Here is a 23,419-nt window from a genome sequence, read left to right on the forward strand (position 1 = left end):
TTTTCTCTGTAAATTTAGGTGATTGCATGTTGCTAAATTCCAGATAATCTGCTAATTTTCTTGTCATTTTCCCCCTTCTAATTTCCTTTTTCTTTTCTGCCTTCTGTTATTTTCTATCATGTTACTCAGCTTTTCACTTCACTCGCATATTTTCAATTTCAGAGAGTTCTTTCTTTGTTCTCTGAGACTGTTGAAAAGCACACACCAGAGGCTTTTACTGAGCTCAGAAAAAAACAGTTGATAAACCAAGGAAGGAAGCACACATGCCATGCCTTCTAAGTGAGAGAAATCTTGCTTTCAGAGACCACTGAATCAGGACAGTATTCTTTCTGCCCAAACCAGGGTTCTCCACGCACTCTTCTGCCACTGCAGGGGTCCTGACACCAGAGCAAAGCTGGCAGGAATCTGTAGGGTGTGCTTGGGGAAGGGGATCCCCTCAGTTGTAGTGTTGCTTAGCTCTGTATGATGACAACCTGAGAACAGTGACAACTAGGGCTAGAGAAGTGTGTTCAGTGAAAACATAGTCATGTGGGAACTTCGAGTAAATGCAGATTAAAACCAAGAATTCACAATAATTAACCTAGATATATCATTGTAAAGAAAAGAGCTAATATTTTGCTAAAACAGAGGCAGTGCATAAAAGAAAATATAGTCAGAAGCATAACCAAATGTCAAGAGAATGGCATCTCTACTGCTGAAGCCAGCTAAGGAGGGTTTGGGGTTAACCTCAAAATTGCATCATGTCTTAATCACAGCTTTTAAAAGATACAGCTACAGGGAATTAACTGCACAAATCATTCTACAATATGGGATTATTGTTTTCAAAGAATTTTTATTGTCTTTATAAAGTCCTAACTATATGAATACACCAGAAGCTTAGCAGTTCAGGCACCAAGAGTTGACATCTAGGAAACTCTATGTGGAAACTCAGGATGAAAAGTGGTAACATTTGTATTACATTTGAGAATTTTAATAGCATTTTTATATCTGTCATTTCATGTGAGATCCAAGCTACTTAAGAATTATGTAGGAATTTTCTCTGCTTATTTTTCAGGGTCCTTATCTTACAGATAAGAAGTCCAGGGCTGCTGGGAGCTGCCAATTTGCCTCCAACATTATTGCCAGAACAAGCAGGAAGCCAGCTCTTAAATTCCAGAGTCATCTCTTGTTTGTTTTTTCCCTAGTTTCCTGAGGGCAGGGAGATATGGAGGGGTGGCTAACACTCCAGACTAAGAAAACTCAAGACATGACTGAAGCTGGTGCAAGGTGTCAAGAGGGTTGGATAAACTGCGGCTCTCATGAAATTGAAGAGTTGAAGAAGCAGATGAAGGAAACATTGTTGCCCACTGTCCTCTGACTCTGTAAAAAGACTCCATCCAGGCCATGTAATCCAGGCCAGCTGGACAAATTCAAACTTGCTCCCTCTGTCACCAGCCTCTGATATTGCTCATTGCCCATGGCATTCTTCCCTCTGCACATCTGGACGTGTGACTCAGCTGTCAGCACACACTGGTCATTCCTGGTCCAGACCTCTGAGGGGGCAGCACTAACTGACTCACCACAGCCCCGTGAGGGATTTGAAGGAAGTTTCAATTCCCAATGGAAATCAGGATGCTGGGCAGAATCTAAAGCAAATCTTCAACCTTTCAACACGGTCTCAAGGTTAGGATGTGAACAAAGCCCAGGGAACTAATAGGTCACTGGCCAGAAATAATGGCTAAAAACTTATCAAATTTGGACTAAGTACAGAAAGTGCAAATTAATGAAGCTGGTTGAATTCTAAATAGGATAAACCCAAAGAAAACCACATCAAAACCCCCACAAACTTCTGATAACAAAGAAAATATCCTCAAAGCAGTGAGAGAAATAACATCTTACCTACAGTGGGAAAATAATTTGAATGATAGCAAATTTCTCATCAGAAGCTATGAATGCCAGAAGAAAGTGGTACACCATTTTTCAAACGATTCAGAAATCAACACATATCATGAGAAGAAAAGCTTTGGGCATTTGTGGGTAGCAGCAAAAATTATCCATATGCTTCCATTCATAAGAATGGTTATGACCAACAGTGAGCACTCAGGACATAATATAACCTTACTTGCATCAATTTTTCACTTAAAGATTATAACTGATCAACCAACGGGGCCCTGTCAGGTGGGGCAGGGAAGAGGTCAATGATGAGGCAGGAGGGTCATTCGGCTCAGGTCTCTCCTTCATGAAGGTCTTTCCATTTAAGCCTTTGAGGTCATCTTCAAATCTGGTTACACACAATGTCACAGAGACTTGCCAATAAAATGAAAATAAAGAAGCTCATCATTAAGTTTTAATGGTTATTATAGCCACTATTGAGGCTTCCCAGGTGGCGCTAGTGGTAAAGACCCTGCCTGCCAATGCAGGAGGCAAAAGACACACAGGTTGGATCCTTGGGTCAGGAAGATCCCAGGGAGGAGGGCGTGGCAACCCATTCCAGTATTCTTGCCTGGAGAGTCCCTTGGACAGAGAAGCCTGGCGGGTTACAGTCAGAAGTGTTGCAAAATGTCAAACATGACTGAAGCGACTTAGCACAGCACAGCACAGCACGCATGGATATTACTAGATCACGAGGCCTGAGATAAATCCTATAAACAAATTGTCTTATGATTGGAAACAGACATTGTATTTTTGTGGAAAAAAAAAAAAGAAATGTAGGCATTTAAAATATTACTTCTGAAGAGTCATTTCTGTTTCAGCTGTTTGTTTTTTCCCCTCCTCCTCCTCTCTCTCTCCACTCTATCTCTTTTTTCCTTTAGAGAGGCATAGTCCTGGCTCTGGGTAGACTTCATCTTCTAGTTATAGATATGAAGCAGAGGGTGATGCAGATTGTGCAAAAGAAAATCACAGAGAAGTCAGAAGCCCAGGCAGGGCTCCAGGTCTCACTCACTGGAGAGAAGACAATGGGCCTCACAGTTCTGTGTCTCTTCTGTTCATGACCTTGAGCACATTATATAAAGTTTGTCACTAGTCTCGCAGTTTAAGGGAGCTTGCAATGAATGCAAACCCTTACAGAAAACCTGGAAGCAGATGAAGGAGAAGGAGGTGGTCCTAGGACACAGAGCCCCTGGTGGTAGCTGTCATTCCTGTTGTGATTATTCTGGAAGCGCTGGTCCCAAACACAGTATGTTCTCACCCTGTTTTAACGTTAACATCTAAACGATACTCTGTCCTTTCAGCACCAGAATCCCCAACGCCCTGCCTGGCCTCACCTACCATAACCATAACCTCTTACTGCTCTCCCATTTAATAAAAATTCGGTCAGTGTCTGATGCTTTCTGGACTTCACCCTCACCTCAGAGCCTTCCTTTAACCCTTTATCAAACCTGAAAGGTGGTTCTCCCTTGAGGTCACTATTGCTCCTGAAGTCCCTCAAAGGAAGCTTCCTTTACCTTTCACCCCCCATATCTTCTAGTCAGAAAGTGGGCTGGGGTTGAGACTTTATCTCCTCATGCTCTTAAAATAAAAGTCCTTGAGATGAATGCCTCTCAACTACACTGCCCCACTCCCTGACGCAGCTCAGCCCTCAAATCCCTCTCAGTGTGTATCTCACAGAAAGTCTCCCCCTGCCCTCTTAATGACTTTGGACCCTGAACAAGTTCTGCCATCATCCTGGGACATGTATGGGTGACACATTCAAGACCTTGGCCTCTCTGAGATTTCCACCTTGAAGAACTCTGGCATTGGCAGGCAGATTCTTTACCTCTGTGCTACCTGGGAAGTTCCAAAATATGTAAACATCAATACAATCAAGATATAGAATAGGCTCCTCATCCCTAAAATTTCCCTGAAGCTGACCTTTGTATTAAATGTTTCCTCTAACCTCAACTACAGATCTAATCTGTTCTGTGTCCCTATGGGTTTGACTTTTCTAGAATGGAAATCTAATAAGGACATCATTGACCTTAATCCATAATAGAAATTATATCCACCCAATTATACAAGGACACATTTGAGAATCATCCTCAACAATGCCTTCTACAGCTAATGAATTATTGCATCTTAACATTTCTGGAATTACATCTTTCTTTCAGTGAGCTAGGAGAAGTAAGAAAAAAATAAGTTATAGGCATTTCGCACCTAGGCAGCATGGTTTTGATATTAATGGTCATTATTCTTCAATTTTATTTGAAACTGAACACAGGTTTTATCAATGTTGGTATTGGGAGAAAGAGTTGAGAAAGTTTGGTACAGGAAAATCCTAAGATTTTTTTAGACCATGAAAAGAGAATACTAAAGAAATAATCTGATACAATTAAAAACATTTCCCTGGTATGTGTAAGGACCTTAAGAATAGGAAATTGGTAACATTGATTGAGAGAGAAACTGCTAATTCTTTAAATCCACTAGGATTTAAAATCAAAACATGTTTTTTCCTGTATCTTACCCCAATATTCAACATTCCTTTTAAAATATACTGTTCCATATCTTTCCTCTTGATTTCCTCCTGAGCAATTCAAAATTAGGTTTAGTACAGATGACTATCTTTAATAATATCTGAAGCATGCTTTCATTTTAAACTTGAAACTTTACAAATGTAACAAACTAGATATTGAGGATAATTGAACCTGCATTCTGTAATGAGAATTGCTTAGTTTGCTACTATAAATCTATTTATATAATTAATCCAGTTTGCTACTATATATATATATCATTAATCCAGTATGTTATATATACATATATATATATAAATTCCTCATTAAGGGACTGTGATAACCTTTTATAATGTAAAATTATTGTACATAAATATTGGAACTATATGCTTTATTCTTCCACATATTTTGTGGAGTATTTTATAATATGAATCTTATTGTGTGTAAGAAATGCCTTCTGTCTTCTCAGGAACTTCAGACTACTCATGATCTTTTTCTTTTAAAAAAATATATATAATTTATTATAGTCTTTTTATCCCATGATTTCTTATTGCCTGTCCATCAACCTTTCACTCCCAACAGGGAGTTCTTACGGCTTATAAATGAGCTCAAATTTACCCCTAATTATAAAGCAAAACACTTAACCATCCCATCCACTGCCTCCCCATCTCTCTTTTCCCTCATATTTGCACCCTCACGAGGGCTATTTCTGTTCTGACTCCATTGCCTCACTTTTCACACCCTTTCTCTTCTAATCCAGTTCTTCTCAGCTATCAACATTATACCACACTCCTGATGCTTCTCAGGACTTCCCAGCTGGTGCTAGTGATAAAGAACTTAGCTATCAATGAAGGAGTCATAAGAGACTCAGGTTCAATCCCTGGGCCAGGAAGATCCTCTGGAGGTTCCAAGGCAACCCACTCTAGTATTCTTGCCTAGAGAATCCCATGGACAGAGGAGCCTGATGGGTTACAGTCCGTAGGGTTGCAAAGAGTGAAACACGACAGAAGCAACTTTGCAGGCATGCACTGATGCTCTTAAAGGCAGGTGTTCTTAACCCCAGGTTCACAGACCTCAGGAATTCATGGAAATAATTTAAAGATCCATGATTCGGGAGAAAATTGTATCTTTATTTTCATTAACATCATATTGAAATATAGTCCATCTTTAAGCTGTGAATATAGGCAACAAAACACAAAATGAATTAGCATCACTTGTACTTTTGTCATGAATCAGAGACATATTATATTACATTACACTTGTTGCGGATATCTCAAAATATCACTTCAGTTCAGTTCAGTTCAGTCGCTCAGTCATGTCTGACTCATTGTAACCCCATGGACTGCAGCACACCAGGCTTCCCTGTCATCACTAACTCCCAGAGCTTACTCAAACTCACATCCATCGAGTCAATGATGCCATCCAGCCATCTCATCCTCTGTGGTCCCCTTTTCTTCCCGCCTTCAATCTTCCCCAGCATCAGGGTCTTTCCCAATGAGTCAGCTCTTCACATCAGATGGCCAAAGTATTGGAGCTTCAGCTTCAGCATCAGTCTTTCCAATGAATATTCAGTACTGATTTCCTTTAGGGTGGACTGGTTGGATCTCCCTGCAGTCTCAGGGACTCTCAAGAGTCTTCTCCAACACCACAGTTCAAAAGCATCAATTCTTTGGTGCTCAGCTTTCTTTATAGTTCAACTCTCACACCCATACTTGACTACTGGAAAAACCATAGCTTTGACTAGACCCACCTTTTTTGGAAAAATAATATCTCTGCTTTTTAATATGCTATCCAGGTTGTCATAACTTTTCTTCCAAGGAGCATCTTTTAATTTTGTGGCTGCAGTAACCGTCTGCAGTGATTTTGGAGCCCCCCAAAATAAAGTCTGTCACTGTTTCCATTGTATCCTCATCTATTTGCCATGAAGAGATGGGACTGAATGCCATGATCTTAGATTTCCGAATGTTGAGTTTTAAGGCAGCTTTTTCACTCTCCATTTTCACTTTCAGCAAGAGGCTTTTTAGTTCTTCTTCACTTTCTGCCATAAGGGTGATGTCATCTGCATATCTGAGGTTATTGATATTTCTCCCGGCAAGCTTGATTTCAGCTTGCACATTATCCAGCCTGGCATTTCCCATGATGTACTCTGCATATAAGTTAAATAACCAGGGTGACAATATACAACCTTGACGTACTCCTTTCCCGATTTGGAACCAGTTGGTTTTTCCATGTCCAGTTCTAACTGTTGGTTCCTGACCTGCATACAGATTTCTCAGGAGGCAGGTCAGGTGGTCTGGTATTCCCATTTCTTTCAGAATTTTCTACAGTTTGTTGTGATCCACACAGTCAAAGGCTTTGGCATAGTCAATAAAGCAGAAGTAGATGTTTTTTAGGAACTCCCTTGCTTTTTTGACAAGCCAACAAATGTCAATTTGATCTCTGATTCCTCTGCCTTTTCTAAAACCAGCTTGAACATCTGGAAGTTCATGGTTCACGTACTGTTGAGCCTGGCTTGGGGAATTTTGAGCATTACTTTGCTGGCATGTGAGATGAGTGCAATTGTGTGGTAGTTTGAGCATTCTTTGGCATTGCCTTTCTTTGGGATTGGAATGAAAACTGACCTTTTCCAGTCCTGTGGCCACTGCCAAGTTTTTCCAATTTGCTGGCATATTGAGTGCAAGACTTTCACAGCATCATTTTTTAGGATTTGAAATAGCTCAACTGGAATTCCATAGCCTCCACTAGTTTTTTTCATAGTGATGCTTCCTAAGGACCACTTGACTTTGCATTCCAGGATGTCTGGCTCTGAGTGATCACACTGTCATGGTTATCTGGGTCATGAAGATCTTTTACATTAGTAATATCCCTTACATTATTAAAATATCACTTATATTATCAATACTTTTACATAATAGTATTTAAAAATGTTGGTAACACAGGTATTGCCATTAAATATCACAGCAATTAAAATATCTTATAGCTGAATACCATTGTTTTCTGTAATATTCTGTACTTTATATTTTCATTTATAAGTATTATTCTGAGAAGAGGTCCAAAGTGTGTTAGCATGCTGTTGAAATTTGGTGACACAGACATGCACCAGTTTTAAGACTCCTGACTCCCATTCAACGATGAACTCTGTAATCGTAATTTTAAAAAACGTCAAATTGACTTTTGCCAGCCCTAATTATCCTTGACCCTAGGGCACACTGCTTTCTTCAAACACCAGCTTCCCTTTCCTTGACCTCTGCTTTCCTGTTTCCCTCTCCCATTCACTTTTCTGGCTGGCATTTTTCTTATCTTTTGAAAGCTCAAGTTATTTCATATGCCCACCAAATGTCAGCATCCTCCTGACCAGCCTCCTCTTCTGTCCTTCTATCCATCATGTCTTATCCCACAGTTTCAATTACTCCTGATGAAGAGACAGGTCACAAAGTTTTGTTTTAATTCAGAACACTGCCTTAGATGATCCAAAATCATCTCATTCAATATATCAAAAACTGTGTTCAAAATCTTGCTCTGACACTCTGCAATGCAACTAATAGTTATGTAGAAACCATCCTGTTCATGACCTGCTCTGTGAAGGGCAAGACCACTCATCCAACCAGGGAAACTTCACACCTTCTGCTCTCACCAGAACATCAAATCTGTTCTCAAATCCTAAAGATTCTACTCCTGGATCTCTCCCAACTCTGTGTACATCCTTCACTCTAAAGAACCACCCCTGGCCTTCCTACAAAGACTGCATTCCCTCTCTATTTTCTATGTGGCTGCAATTCACCTTTAATGCAAATCATCGTACAATTCTGTCCCTGGGAAAGCATATGGAGAGCTTTGCCCATCCCTCAGGGCAGATAAAACATATCTTCGAATGCCCTTCAAGACACCTCAACCTTGTGTCACACTGGCCAGCCTCATGCTGTTCCTCTCGGTGTGCACCCCATGCTTTCTCCCAACCCCATGTCATTGTAAGTTCTTTCCTTCTCAAATACCATTCTCTTCAATCCACTCCCCGTTGTACCTTCAGCTGATGGATTCCATTAGATTTTCATCTAAATGGCCTTGATTTTTGAAAAAATTTCTTACCACTTCTCTAGGGAAGATTTCCCTAGTATTTCGGGTCAGGGATTTCTATTCCTTCTTTATACCCACATAGCACATTGTGCACTTACAGAACATTAGAATTTTGTGTTACTTAGGACAGCTATTGTTGTATATTTAGAGGTATTACGTAATTATTTGTTTAAGCCTCCTTGCCTCCAACAGAGAGGGAGGCCAGTAATCTGCACAGAAATTGAAGGAATCAATCCATCCCTTTGAGCTGGATCCAGAAGGATTCACTATGTCATCATTTCAATAAATATTTAGTTAGTCTAGAGGTGCAAACATCTAATCTTGATTTAAAATTTAAAATAAAAAAGTGGTTGCTAAGGAACAGGAACTTTTCAGCTTTTCTTTTTCAGCCCCTAGGCTCTGGCACTAATTTCTGCAACCATCATTCCTTTTTTGGAAAATCCACCTTTAGACTTGAGTTTTGAGGCTTCATAAGCGTGATGAAAAGTTCCATCACAAACTGTGCCTTGGAGGAGCTGATGCGTTTGTGATTTACCTTAGGTAAATGGTTCAGGCAGCCAATTTGACTGTTTAATGTGTGATGCATACATAGCTTGCTCATGAGCTCAGAGCTCTGAGAAAGAATGAGCAGAGGGGAAGGTTATCTTAAAAGGTGTTATCAGGGTTTTAGAGAGAAGGAAACAATAGATATGTCAAGTAAAGCTGTGATGTGAAAATTACTGTAATTATCAGGGATAAATAAATTTGAATTGGCACATTCTCAAGGATAGCTCATGCTTGGCACCCATCTTTTCTCTTTCTTTCAACCTCTGTGTGCCTTTTCAGGAGCTCTGGAAGCAGAACATGGGCATGATCCAAGGCAGGATTTTTTCACCGCTGTTATTGGTTTCTGGAGAGTTGAAGGCATCATGTGAATTATTAGACATATACTTACAACTCTGAATCAATTCAGAAAGAACACTTTTTTAATTTATTATTTTACTGAAAGATAATTGTTTTACAGAATTTTTCTGTTTTCTGTCAAATCTCAGCATGAATCAGCCATAGGTACACATGGATCCCCTCCCTTTTGAACCTCCCTCCCATCTCCCACCCTCATCCCACCCCTCTAGATTGATTCAGAACCCCTGTTTGATTTTCCTGAGCCCTACAGCAAATTCTCATGTAATTTATGCCAAAGGCTTTGACTGTGTGGATCACCACAAACTGTGGAAAATTCTTAAAGAGATGGGAATACCAGACCACCTGACCTGCCTCCTGAGAAATCTGTATGCAGGTCAAGAAGTGACAGTTAGAATTGAACATGGAACAACAGACTGGTTCTAAATCGGGAAAGGAGTATGTCAAGGCTGTATATTGTCACCCTGCTTATTTAACTTATATGCAGAGTACATCATGAGAAATTCTGGGCTTGATGAAGCACAAGCTGGAATCAAGCTTGCCAGAAGAAATATCAATAACCTCACATATGCAGATGATACCACACTTATGGCACAACTCAAAGAAGAACTAAAGAGTCTCTTAATGAAAGTGAAAGAGGAGAGTGAAAAAGTTGGCTTAAAACTCAACATTCAGAAAACTAAAATCATGGAATCTGGTCCTATCACTTCATGGCAAATAGATGGGGAAACAATGGAAACAGTGACAGATTTTATTTTGGGGGGCTCCAAAATCACTGCAGTGGTGACTGGAGCCATGAAATTAAAAGACGCTTGCTCCTTGGAAGAAAAGTTATGACCAACCTAGACAGCATATTAAAAAGCAGAGACATTGTTTCCTTCATTGGAAGGACTGATGCTGAAGCTGAAACTCTTATACTTAGGCCATCTGATGTGAAGAACTGACTCATTGGTAAAGACCCTGATGCTGGGGAAGATTGAAGGTGAGAGGAGAAGGGAAGGAAGACAGAGGATGAGATGTTTGGATGGCATCACTGACTCGATGCATATGAGTTTGAGTAAGCTCTGGGAGTTGGTGATGGACAGGGAAGTCTGGCATGCTGCAGTCCATGGGGTGTCAAAGATTCAGATACGACTGAGAGACTGAACTGAACTGAATGTAAGTTTCCATGTTACTCTTTTGAAAAAAAGAGTCCTTTGTTTCTGTTTGAGTATTTTCGTAATACTGCTGAAATCTAATGAAGCTATTATTTTCTGGGTTTTTTTTTTAATTCTGATCACTGTGCTGTTGTTTTTGTTGTTCAGTTGCTAAGTCGTGTGTGTTCAACTCTGTTGTCCCATGCACTGTAGCATAACAGGCTCCTCTGTCCTCCACTATCTCCCAGAGTTTGCTCAGATTCATGTCCATTGAGTCAGTGATGCTATCAAACCATTTCATCCTCTGTCACCCTCTTTGCCTCCTGCCCTCAATCTTTCCCAGCATAAGGGTCTTTTCCAATGAGTTGGCTCTTCACAAGTGGCCATTGGAGTATTGGAGCTTCAGCTTCAGCATCATTCACTCAATATCCAATGAATATTCAGGGTTGATATCCTTTAGGATTGACTGGTTTGATTTCCTTATAGTTCAAGATACTCTCAAAAATCTTCTCCAGCACTGCCATTGAAAATCATCAATTCTTCAGTGCTCAGCCTTCCTTAGGGTCCAACTCTCTCACCTGCACATGACTACTGGAAAAACCATAGTTTTGACTATATGAACCTTTGCCAGCAAAGTGATGTCTGCTTTTAAATACACTATCTATGTTTGTCATATTTTTTTCCAAGGAGCAAGCATCTTTAATTTCATGGCTGCAGTCACCATTCACAGTGATTTTAGAACCCAAGAAAAGAAAATCTCTCATTGTTTCCACTTTTCCCCCTTCTATTTGCTGTGACTTAATGGGATTGGATGTTATGATCTTAGTTTTTTGAATGTTGAGTTTTAAGCCAGCTATTTCACTCTGGTCTTTCACCTTCATCAAGAGGTTCTTTAGTTCCTCTTCATTTTCTGCCAAAGAATGTCATCACCTGCATATGTGAGGTTGTTGATATTTCTCCTGGCAATCTTGATTCCAGCTTGTTATTCATCCATCTAGGCATTTTGCATGATGTACTCTGCAAATAAGTTAAATAAGCAAGGTGACAAGATACAGCCTTCTCATACTCCTTTCCCAATTTTGAACCAGTCTGTTGTTCTATGTCTGATTTTAACTGTTGCTTCTTAATCCACATACAAGTTTCTCAGGAGACAGGTAAGGTGACCATATTTTGTCGGAACTCTTCATGATGACCCATCCATCTTGGGTGGCTCTTCACGGCATGGTTCATAGCTTCATTGTATTACACAAGCGCCTTCGCCACAACAAGGCTGTGATCCAGGAAGGGATCTGATCACTATACCCTACCCTTAAAAAACCTAACAATAATATTTAAGTATATTAGGTATACAATTTTATGATCATATAATCTGTAAATAATAATATTTATCTCTTTCTTTCTAAAATTTGTTTCTTTTTCAAACTTTTTCATTTGCTAGCACTTCCAGAATAAAATTAAATATCCATAAGGATGCACATAATATTTTCTGATTGCAATAACTGAGATTTAACTATGTCGCAGCAAAAGTAGATTGTTCATTGCTGTGTGGTAGATATTCATGATCATGTTCCAAGTTTAATAATTTTTTAATCACAATTAGATATCTGATTATTTCAAGTTCATTTTTATTAGCAAAATTAATTATTACAAATGGTTTATCAATATAAAAATGTAAGGTGATCACTTCATTTGTAAGTGAAACCCTATGTGATGACGACAATCAATATTTTAACATACTATTTAATTCAGTTTGCTGGTATGTTCACCTATTATTTTCATATCTGTGTTCATAAATACATTTGTCTGAATTTTTGTCTATTGGAGTCATGTGAGGCTTTATGTTATTTTTTTATCTCATGTGCTTTAGGGAAAATGAAATCAATTTTCTTACACAGCTGGGGTTAAAGACAGGACTGTATCTAAAAGGCTTAGTCTAGTCCCTGCTACATACTATCAATATTAGTTTTTAAACCAAAATATTTCTTGATTGGGGTTTATTCTAAAAGTAACAGATGTCATTAAGAAATATTTGTAAGTAGAATTTTTCACACTATTAACACCAACAATATTAACATGTAGGCTTATCCCACCTGGAACTTGAATATACAACATTTATTTAATCCTTGGCTCAAAATGTTTATCTTCTAAGAGAGATTTCTAGTGTGAATAATTGCTTTAGTTGTAATTTTTGCAAGAGAAGCAGCACAGTCTTGGTTATGCCTTGGCAACAGACAGCCCTAACCCATGTGTATTTCTGTTTCTGTGCATCAGCACTCTAGGGGGTTAGGGATCCAGCTCTGCACCACCCTCACCTTCAAGCTCCATCTGAAGGGGCAGCTGTAACTGGACCAGCTCACAATCCTGTAGAGGAGACAGGCTTTCAAGTCAGGCGACTGTCCCCGGAAGTGTAGCATTACATCTGCAGCCTGGAGATATCAAGAGTCAGGGAGTCCAGCAGGCCAGGTGGCCAGGTGGCCAGGTGGAGACTAGAGGAAAAAAGCCAGTGAAGTCCCTTGTCTCCTGGGAGGGAGTTTCTGTTCTGTCTTGTCTGTTCTGTTCTGTCTTATGGGCCCTAGGCCTGGCCAAGGCCTCCTAGCCAAGAGTATCTGGTGGGATGCACAGGAAGAGGGTGAGAACAGGATCCTCAGCAGTAGACTGGACTTTCTGCACTTCACATCTTCCAGCAGTGCTCCCCTTCTGCAGACAGCACCCAACTATTCCCCTTTCCTATACCCAGCCCTGTATGCAACCCTTTCCTGCTGTTTGGGCTCTAGTCACATCATCTCCTACATCACCTCTCTAGGTTGTCTTTCTTCATCTGTGCGGCATCGAAGCTTTACTTGCCTCTCCCTTCTCCTAAGATCACCCCCTCCCTGAGCTCCCTGTTGCTGTGGGTTCTCTGGTTTCCAGACCGAGGAGACTTGCCCCATCTCCCATTGCTCAGCCCTAACTCAGGTAAGTACTCTGTTCCAGCCTTGGTGCCAATGCTGCAGGTTTAATTGAAACAACCAAGGCAGGAATGGAAGGGGAGGGAGGCTGCCCAGCTCTTTCTCACAAGAGCTTTGCTAATCTAGCCCAAGATGTGCACCAAAGTCACAACTGGGAGAAAGAGACACAAATCATGAGACTTTTAGTCCTATCAACCCCATGTTCTCCCAGAATATAGGGACATAATTTCCCTATTTGGAAAATGGATTTTCTTTTCCTAAAATTTAATCTTCTTTTCTCCCTTAACATGAGACATTTACTGGAGTTCCTTCTCAAAACTGCATGGCTGTTGGCAAGCTATCCACTCTGGAGTCTGATTTCCCTAAAGGTGTCACATCTGATTTCTGCATCCGTGAATATGGAAACTTATCTGGCCAGAGACTCTGCAGATGTGATTAAGGTAAATATTCTGAGATGAGATGATCCTATAACAGCCAGGTGGGCACTAAATGCAATCTCAAAGGGCCTTAATTATTAATGGAAGAGAGAGGGCAGAGTGACTGGATACAAGAAGGACCGAGACCACTGTTGCTGGTTTTGATGATGGAGGAAGGGGCCATGAGCCAAGGAATGTGGGTGGCCTCGAGAAGCTGAAAGAAGCATGAAAATGGATGCTCCTCTTGAAGGAACCAACCCTGCCAACAGCTTGATTCTAGCTCAATGAGATCAGTGCTGACTTGGATCTCACAGAACTGTAAGATGATAAATTTATATTGCTCTAAACATCTTCTTTTGAGATAATTTGTGATTGTAGCAGTAGGAAACAAATAAAGGTAGAGTCTTGCATTCTTTGGTTGATAAGAATCGGTGCTTTGTGCTGCAACCCTTCTGATCTCTGGAACTGCGCTTCATCACTGCCCATGTTTTTCATTTACTGACACAGGCTACTTCTCATAATGTTTAATTTGAAGAAAAGACTTCGGGCTCTGGAACCAGAACCAAAAACATTCCCTTATCCTGACTCAGGTCAGAGTGTGATCTCACCCATGAAATTCCCAGGAGATAGGTTTATTTGAGGGGGAGAGACATACTCCCAGAGCCAGAGAAAAGCCTGAATCCCACCCCCCAGCACCACTCTGGATCTGGTCCCCACAACCTCCCAGGGCTGTTGTCTACAAATATTCTCACAGGTATCTTATTCTTACTCCCAACTAATCAGAGTGTTGTTCTCCTGAAGCTATTTTGGGGCTTGGCATGGGTGAGCCCCATTTCCCCGAGACCCTGTCGCTTCCCCCAGCACCTAGAAGCCTACTCCACCCAGTGGCAAGATTCAATCTCCTGCACACCCCTGCTCCCCCTGCATCTCTTTCCTGGCTGGAACTCTGCCTCTTTTCTCTCCCTCCAGCCTGCTGTCTGGCTCCCAGCTTTAGCACTGCCATTCACAGATCTGTTCTCTCTGCTCCCAAAAGTTTCTTTCTAAAATGAACTTCTGTCTGTCCCTCTTACTTCCATGTCGGTGGTGCTCCATTGCCCGCAGGAAATTTCTAAAACTCTGTGGAGTTATTTTACAGTTGTCTGCAAACTTAACATCTGCTTGTGCCTGCAGCCCACTATTGCTGCCTTGACTCATGCATTAATGTCCCATCCTCAGGGGCTCTTAATGTCCTCCCTAAGTTATCATATTTTCTGTTGCTCAGCATCATTGCCCACAATTATCTTTCACCTGAAACACAATATATTCCACACCATAATGTATCCTGTTGAAAGTGTGGAAACCTCCACCCTCAGGTTTTTGTCTTCTGTAAGGAGAGTGGTTTGTCTTTTGTAGTTAGATGAAAATCCTCTTGCTGGTGCTCATAGGAGTCTTCTGTCAAGGTTCTGTCATTGTTTCGGTAATAAAACCTCAACTTCAGCTGTGAATCAAATAGACTGTCTCTTCATCTGTGCATTCCATGGGGTGGAGGTGATCATGTATATATTCTGGTTTTCCCAGTGGCTTACACAAGCTCTGGCATACAGCAGATGCTCCATAAACGTTCACCAAACAAATAAGACCAAAAACAGGTCTATGGAAGTCCATCTGACCCCTCTCTGAGCCTCAGTTCCCAAGTCACTTCTGTAGAAAGCGTGGCCCTAGAGACCCGCTGAGCTACTCCTGCAGGGCTGGCTGCATTCTTGCCCCTCAGAATTCAAGTCCTTCCCAACAACCAAACAGAGGTGTAAACAGTTCTTCCAAACTTTTTTTTTTTTTCCATTTAAGAGTGGGTTAGCTCATCATTTTTATGTGATATGTGGGAGTTGGAGTTTATAAACTATCAGGACATTAGAAACTTCAAACATTTCCATGGCTGTACACGTTTGATATTTGTCTTTTTTTTTTTAAGAAAAATGACTTAAAAAGACTAATCCCTTTTTACTGTGAGAGTGCAGGAGAAGTGAAGGCCAAAGGTTAAGTTCCGTTTGCTGTGATACAATCTTGTGTTCTGGTCTTAGCATTTTAAATTTTATGTATTCTTTTTGTTTTTAACCCACACTTGAGGTAGCAGTTAGTGCTTTTAATTAGAGCAAAGCTTGGGAGGGTCGAGGAGGAAACTGGCCTGGGAAGCATTCTCTCAGAAACATATGAGATGGGGAATTTGCTGAGAAACCGGTCAGCTGCAGAGCAGGTTTCTGAGATGACTGAAGGGGTTAGTTTCCTCCCAGTGGACCCAGGCCTGCCTCTTCCTTATCACAGTGTCCTGGAAATATGGGTCCTCCATTATCTGCTCTGGTGGGTGAGTACAGCTCTGAACAGAGAAGGAAAAAGCCTCCAGACTGGATTTCTCTCTCAGAGCACATCCAATGCAACCAATGTGAGCAGAGAGCCAAGGTCATGAGCAGAAAGATGAACACGGTCCCACTCAAGCCCTGGGGTCAGCATCACTATCTCCATTCACAGCCTAGGAGATGGAGGCTTGGGGTCGGGGGCGGGGGCCTGGAAATCTCCCCAAACACAAACAAAGCTGGACAATTGACTGGAACTCAGATCCTGATGGTCAGACCCAAAGTGACCAGCTGTTTCATGCTTCACAGGAGGGAAATTATACACCAGAGAAACATCAAGGATGATACCTGATTCTTCACCCAAGTGTGAGTGTCACAACTCCGATGTAGGCTAGGGAAAGAAGACAAGATGCATTAAAGGACGACTGGGCTCAGAGATCCTACGGGGCTGGGCTAGCAGGTCCAGGGTCATGTTATCTGTGCTGGCAGGAATCAACGTGCGGGAATGGCAGTCATCACTTGTGATGGTCAGTGTCACGTGTCAATGTGGCTGGGCCATTGTGCCCAGTTGGGTGGTCAAATGCCAGTCTGGATGTGGCGGTGGAGGTATTTTGCAGACATGATTAACATTTACAACCGGGTTGATTTTAAGTGAGTAGATTACTTTCCATAATGTGGGTAATTATCTCATCTAATCAAAGGCCTTAAGAACAAAGACCGAGGTTTCCCAAAGACGGAATTTAGTCTCAAGACTTCAACAGAGAAAAAGTCTGTCTAAGCTTCCACTGTGCCACCCTGCCCTGTCTGCTTCATATTTGCCCATCCCCACAACCTGAAGCCAGTTCATAAAATAAATGTCTTCTTCCTCTCTCTCATGGGGAGAGAGGGAATGGGAAATCCCATTGACAGGGGACCCTGAAGCGCTACAGTCCATGGGGTTGCAAAGAATCACACACGACTGAGCACCACACACACACACACACACATGCATATATTCTATGTTGCTACTCTGGAGACATGAGGACAATGCATGGCCCCTATCTTCATGTTAAAGGAATACACATGACTGAGATATAAAACAGATAAATGTAAATTTATATATTATTCTCTGGAGAAGAAAATGGCAACCCACTCCAGTATTCCTGCCTGGAGAATCCCATGGACAGAGGACCCTGGAGGGCTACAGTCCATGGGGTCACAAAGAGTCAGACACGACTGAAGCAACTGAGCACTCATGCATATATTATCCTAAGAGTTATCAAGAGAAGAAAACAGCCTGTTGCTGTAGAAAAGGACAGGAGGGTACTGGATTTAGATGGTGCCATTTTAGACAATTTCTCAGAAGAGCTCGCTCCAAGTAGGATGTGAATGACATAGTGATGCCTTCCGAATGAAGAGGTGGAAAGAGCAGAGGAGCAACAAGAGATGGAACTCAGACACTGAGAGGGGATCTGTACTCAGTCTCCTGACAGAGGGCCAGGTCTGGGAGGACATCAAAGTGAAGAATGGAAGATCAAGGGCACAGGTGTTCATTGGGTGCCTGCCAGTTAGCAGGTACTGGCCAGTACACAGAAATGTATGATTAACAATCCTTGCAAATTCAGGTGGGTTTTATTTATAATCCCACTCTACACATGGGGAAACTTGCCCCAAATCTCACAACCATAACGCTTCTCATAATGTAGTGAAATTATTATATTTTGCATGTGGGTCTCCAGTTACAAGCTCTGAAGAAGCTGTGTAGTCCCATGGAAAGGGGGAGGGACACTGTGACGAATGTTTGCTTTGAGTTTTTGTTTGACGTTCTTCTTTGTGCACCATGAAAGACTATGCTCACCATTCATCTTCTCTGGAGATCTATTTTCTCAAATAAAAAAGCAGTGTCCACGGTCTGCGGATGATTTTCACGGTCTGCGGCTGTGTTGACAGGCTGCGTTACCACCCCTCCACTCCCTTCTTGGTCAACCATGTTTGGAGAGTTCACTGGGTTTCTAAAGCACCTTTAGAGTTCCTGAGAAAGATGAAAGTCAGGAGGGGAAGGGATTAAAAGATCCTCCAGAAGCAGCACAGCTTTGCAATCATCAATACCGAATTCATATTTGTTGCTCCTGAAGGAGAAACTGCGAGGAATAGTGTTGGCTGACTGCAGAGTGTGAGGAGCCACCTTGAAACCTGTTTGGATTTGGGTTAGGTGGGTCCAGCTGTCCAAAGACTTCTTATGGTTCACCTGTTGGGTTTATGGATGAGGAAGCAAGTTCCAGCATGGGAAGCGGCTGTCTGAACATCTTCCTGCTCCATTCAGTCTGGACCTGTCTGATTCAGCTCCTCCATATGCCTGAGAAGAGAGGCCTTCATCACTAGTGTCCATGGGTTACATCTCAACATTTTCAGTTTTGTTTTGTTTTTTAATTTACAACTTGATATGATAGCGCCTGAAGATACCAGATTAGTAATCAGCACAGCCTTTTTATTTCAGACAGAAAGAAAATGAAGCCCAAGAGAAAATATGCCATTCCCTGAATCACATGTCAACTGAAGGGCCGAAACTACTTCCACAGCTGGTGCTTTTTTTGGCTACTCTTATCCTCTCTCGCCTTTGGTTGCAATTCAAGAGCTTTCATAGTATTTCTTTACAATTACTAACAACTCTTCTGGCTGCAGTGAATGCTGTAGCTGAATCAGGGAGTTACAGGGGCCAATATTCTCTTGCCCCTTGGCATGGGTCTGGGTAGGCATGCTGGCTGGCATCTACCTGCAGAGCCTCTGTCCCAATGCTGTGACCTTCACGGCCCCTGTGGCCAATGGGTGAATGAGTGGTTCTGGCAGTCACATTTTAGAGACATTTTTTTAAACTCTGTTAATAATTTTCTTATGGGAATATGATACATTTATAACTCTAAGAAGGTTGAAAACATGACCTCCTGAATTGGAGTACTTCTCTTTTCTGTATCTGGCATACAAGCAAAGATAACTAGGAAAGAGCAGAGTTATGTTTTATTTCTCCTCCTGACCTGGCCTGGAATTGGAACAGAGTGTGGGAGAGGGGAGGGGGTATTGAACTCCTTTCAAATACCGTAAGTGATTTAGTGAAGTTACTGCACTAGAAATGGTAATAATAATAATCAAGATATCTACAACTGAAAAAAAAAATCACATTTCAACATGAGCACTTCTATGTTACATAACTTTATCCACTCTAAAATGCAATGGTTGGACTCAGTTTTTACAGACTTAGAGAAAACACAGTGACATTTCAGGAGACTGGGCCCTGGCATCAATAACTAAAGAAGGTGTGAGAGATCAGGCCAAAGAGCTGGCCCAACAGCAAGCACTTAACCAACACTGTTGATTCTTTTGGTTTGTTCTGGGAAGGTTCTCTCTTTTCATCTATTTCCTCATGGTTGTTTCAAAGAAATTGTACAGAAACATTTTTAAACTCAAGAACTAAGATGGAAGAGGGATTAAAATTTTATTTTAATTAATTATGATGAAAAAATATACTCTGAAAATCTCACCTTTTAGCACTAGAAACTATATGGCACCTAATCCTATGAGTTTAAGAAAATGCTTTTTAGTTCACCTTGGGATCTAAGTCCTAAGAGAGTCAATTGTGGATTTTCTCCAGGGCTTTCCCATAACTTCTATTATATCAGCATTCCCAGATAGTTTCAGCCCCGGAACTCCGTGTGTGTGTGTGTGTGTGTGTGTGTGCACATGTGCATGTGCAAGCTCAACTAAAGATTAAAATTATGTTAGAAAAGATTACAATTTTGAAAATGCCTCCAATCTCAGTTGGTATGATTTCACTGGATGCATCTGAACAAGGAAACTTCTTTTTCTGACATTGTAGACTTCATGCTGCTCCTAAAACCTCAGTCATGGAATATCTGAAAGTGATAGCTGAGACCCAAAAGCAAATGCACAGGTGAGTCTTCAGGACAAGCACTGTTCTCAGAGGGCCCCAAACGACAAGAAAGTAAGTCCACGGCGGAAGCATGTGCCTGGACACTGGCTGTTGCCAGTGAAGTATTTGTGACCACAGATGACTCCGAGTTTTGGTTCTCGTGGGCCCTGGGAACAGAGAAGAGTGACTAGAGCCTGTTTAAGAAGGAAAGTGAGAGCAGATAAAGCCGCAGAAATGAGCACTGTGCACAGTGAATCTGCAAGACAGGAAGTCAGTGCTGAGGGAGTTGGGGGTGAGTGGCCTTCCCAGTCTTGCGTCTTATTAGAAGGTAAAATATAAACAAGTCCTCCTTGAGAATTTTTAAGGCAAAGCTTCTCCTCACCTGTATTGAGGGCAAGAATTTGCTATCTGGTTTCCTCAAACAAACAATACTCACACCACCCCATCACCCTGCGCTAAGAATGGACCTTGCCCTGTCCGCAGTCCTGACTCAGGAGCACAGGCAAACGTCCTCCAGAAGCACACAGGTAATAAGCCTTGACTGTAGCCAAAAGAGGGGCAATGAAAATGAGTTCCCAAATGGAAAATTAAAAAGTTTCAAAGCACATGAGGTAACAAGCAATCGTGAGTAAGAGTCACACTTTATATAACACCATACACAAAAATAAACTCAAAATGGATTAAAGATCTAAATGTAAGACCAGAAACTATAAAACTCCTAGAGGAGAACATAGGCAAAACACTCTCTGACATACATCACAGCAGGATCCTCTATGACCCACCTCCCAGAATATTGGAAATAAAAGCAAAAATAAACAAATGGGACCTAATTAACCTTAAAAGCTTCTGCACATCAAAGGAAACTATTAGCAAGGTGAAAAGACAGCCTTCAGAATGGGAGAAAATAATAGCAAATGAAGCAACTGACAAACAACTAATCTCAAAAATATACAAGCAACTCCTACAGCTCAACTCCAGAAAAATAAATGACCCAATCAAAAAATGGGCCAAAGAACTAAATAGACATTTCTCCAAAGAAGACATACAGATGGCTAACAAACACATGAAAAGATGCTCAACATCACTCATTATCAGAGAAATGCAAATCAAAACTACTATTCACACCAGTACCATTTCACACCAGTCAGAATGGCTGCGATCCAAAAGTCTACAAATAATAAATGCTGGAGAGGGTGTGGAGAAAAGGGAACCTTCTTACACTGTTGGTGGGAATGCAAACTAGTACAGCCACTATGGAGAACAGTGTGGAGATTCCTTAAAAAACTGGAAATAGAACTGCCTTATGATCCAGCAATCCCACTGCTGGGCATACACACTGAGGAAACCAGAAGGGAAAGAGACATGTGTACCCCAGTGTTCATCGCAGCACTGTTTATAATAGCCAGGACATGGAAGCAACCTAGATGTCCATCAGCAGATGAGTGGATAAGAAAGCTGTGGTACATATACACAATGGAGTATTACTCAGCCATTAAAAAGAATACATTTGAATCAGTTCTAATGAGGTGGATGAAACTGGAGCCTATTATACAGAGTGAAGTAAGCCAGAAAGAAAAACACCAATACAGTATACTAACACATATATATGGAATTTAGAAAGATGGTAACAATAACCTTGTGTACGAGACAGCAAAAGAGACACAGATGTATAGAACAGTCTTATGGACTCTGTGGGAGAGGGAGAGGGTGGGAAGATTTGGGAGAATGGCATTGAAACATGTAAAATATCATGTATGAAACGAGTTGCCAGTCTAGGTTCGATGCATGATACTGGATGCTTGGGGCTAGTGCACTGGGACAACCCAGAGGGATGGTATGGGGAGGGAGGAGGGAGGAGGGTTCAGGATGGGGAACACATGTATACCTGTGGTGGATTCATTTTGATATTTGGCAAAACTAATACAATTATGTAAAGTTTAAAAATAAAATTAAATAAAATTAAAAAAAAAGAAAAAAACAGAATTAGATTCTCAGACACTAGACAAATTAAAGTGCAACTGGATTAAAAAAAAAAAGACAAGCATGATCTCAAAGATGATTTTACAAATGCCAAGGAGAAAAAAAGAAATGTTATTTATAAACAAAGAAAATATAGACTGACAGCTAACTTCTTTGCAGCTACAGGAAGACTGGGAAAGTATCTTCAAAGTGCTGAGAGATAATAATTAAAAGTCTAAAACTATGGAACCATCTTTAAAGAATTAGGGGAAATAAAGATATTTTCAGAGCCCCAAAGAAGTTTATTACCAATATGTTTTTTAAACTGTAAAGTACTTTATATTTCTAATGTTTTTTATTGTAAAAGACACATAATATGAAACATACTGTTTTTAACCAAATTTAATTGTAAAGTTCAATGGTACTAAGTACATTCGTGTTGTTGTTCAACTCTCAACATCATCTATCTCCTGAATTTTTCACCTTCGTGTCCCCATTAAACACTAACCCCACATTTCTCTCCACCCCCTGTGCCCTCTGCCCCAGTTCCTGGAATTAGCAATATTCTTTCTGCTTCTATGAATTTGACAATTCTTGGTACCTCATATAAATGAAATCAAACAATATTTGTCAGTATCTACAAGGAGATACAACCAGTCCATCCTAAAGGAGATCAGTCCTGGGTGTTCACTGGAAGGACTGATGCTGAGGCTGAAACTCCAATACTTTGGCCAACTCATGCGAAGAGTTGACTCATTGGAAAAGACTCTGATGCTGGGAGGGATTAGGGGCAGGAGGAGAAGGGGACGACAGAAAATGAGATGGCTGGATGGCATCACCAACTCGATGGACATGAGTTTGAGTAAACTCCGGGAGTTGGTGATGGACAGGGAGGCCTGGAGTGCTGAGATTCATGGGGTCACAAAGAGTTGGACATGACTAAGTGACTGTACTGAATTGAACTGAATGTATATTGGAGGATTCCCTGGTGGCTAGGCAGTAAAGATTCTGCCTGCCAATGTAGTTAATGGAGATTCAATTCCTGGGTTGGGAAGATCCCCTGGAAAAGGAAATGACAACCCACTCCAGTATTCTTGCCTGGGAAATCCCATAGACAGAACAGCATGGTGGGCTATGGTCCATGAGGTCACAAAGAGTCAGACACCACTTTGCAACTAAATAACAACAACAAATGTATACTGGAATACATTTTTAAGGTTGACTTAATATACATCCTACAAACAGATTATACTGCCTATTTTTGCCACTGTGCTATACAGTAGGTTTTCATTAGTTGTCTATTTTGTACATAATAGTGTATATATGTTAATCCCAATATCCCCAATTCA

This window comes from Bos indicus, chromosome 4 (assembly GCF_029378745.1).
Source record: "Bos indicus isolate NIAB-ARS_2022 breed Sahiwal x Tharparkar chromosome 4, NIAB-ARS_B.indTharparkar_mat_pri_1.0, whole genome shotgun sequence".
NCBI lineage: Eukaryota > Metazoa > Chordata > Mammalia > Artiodactyla > Bovidae > Bos > Bos indicus.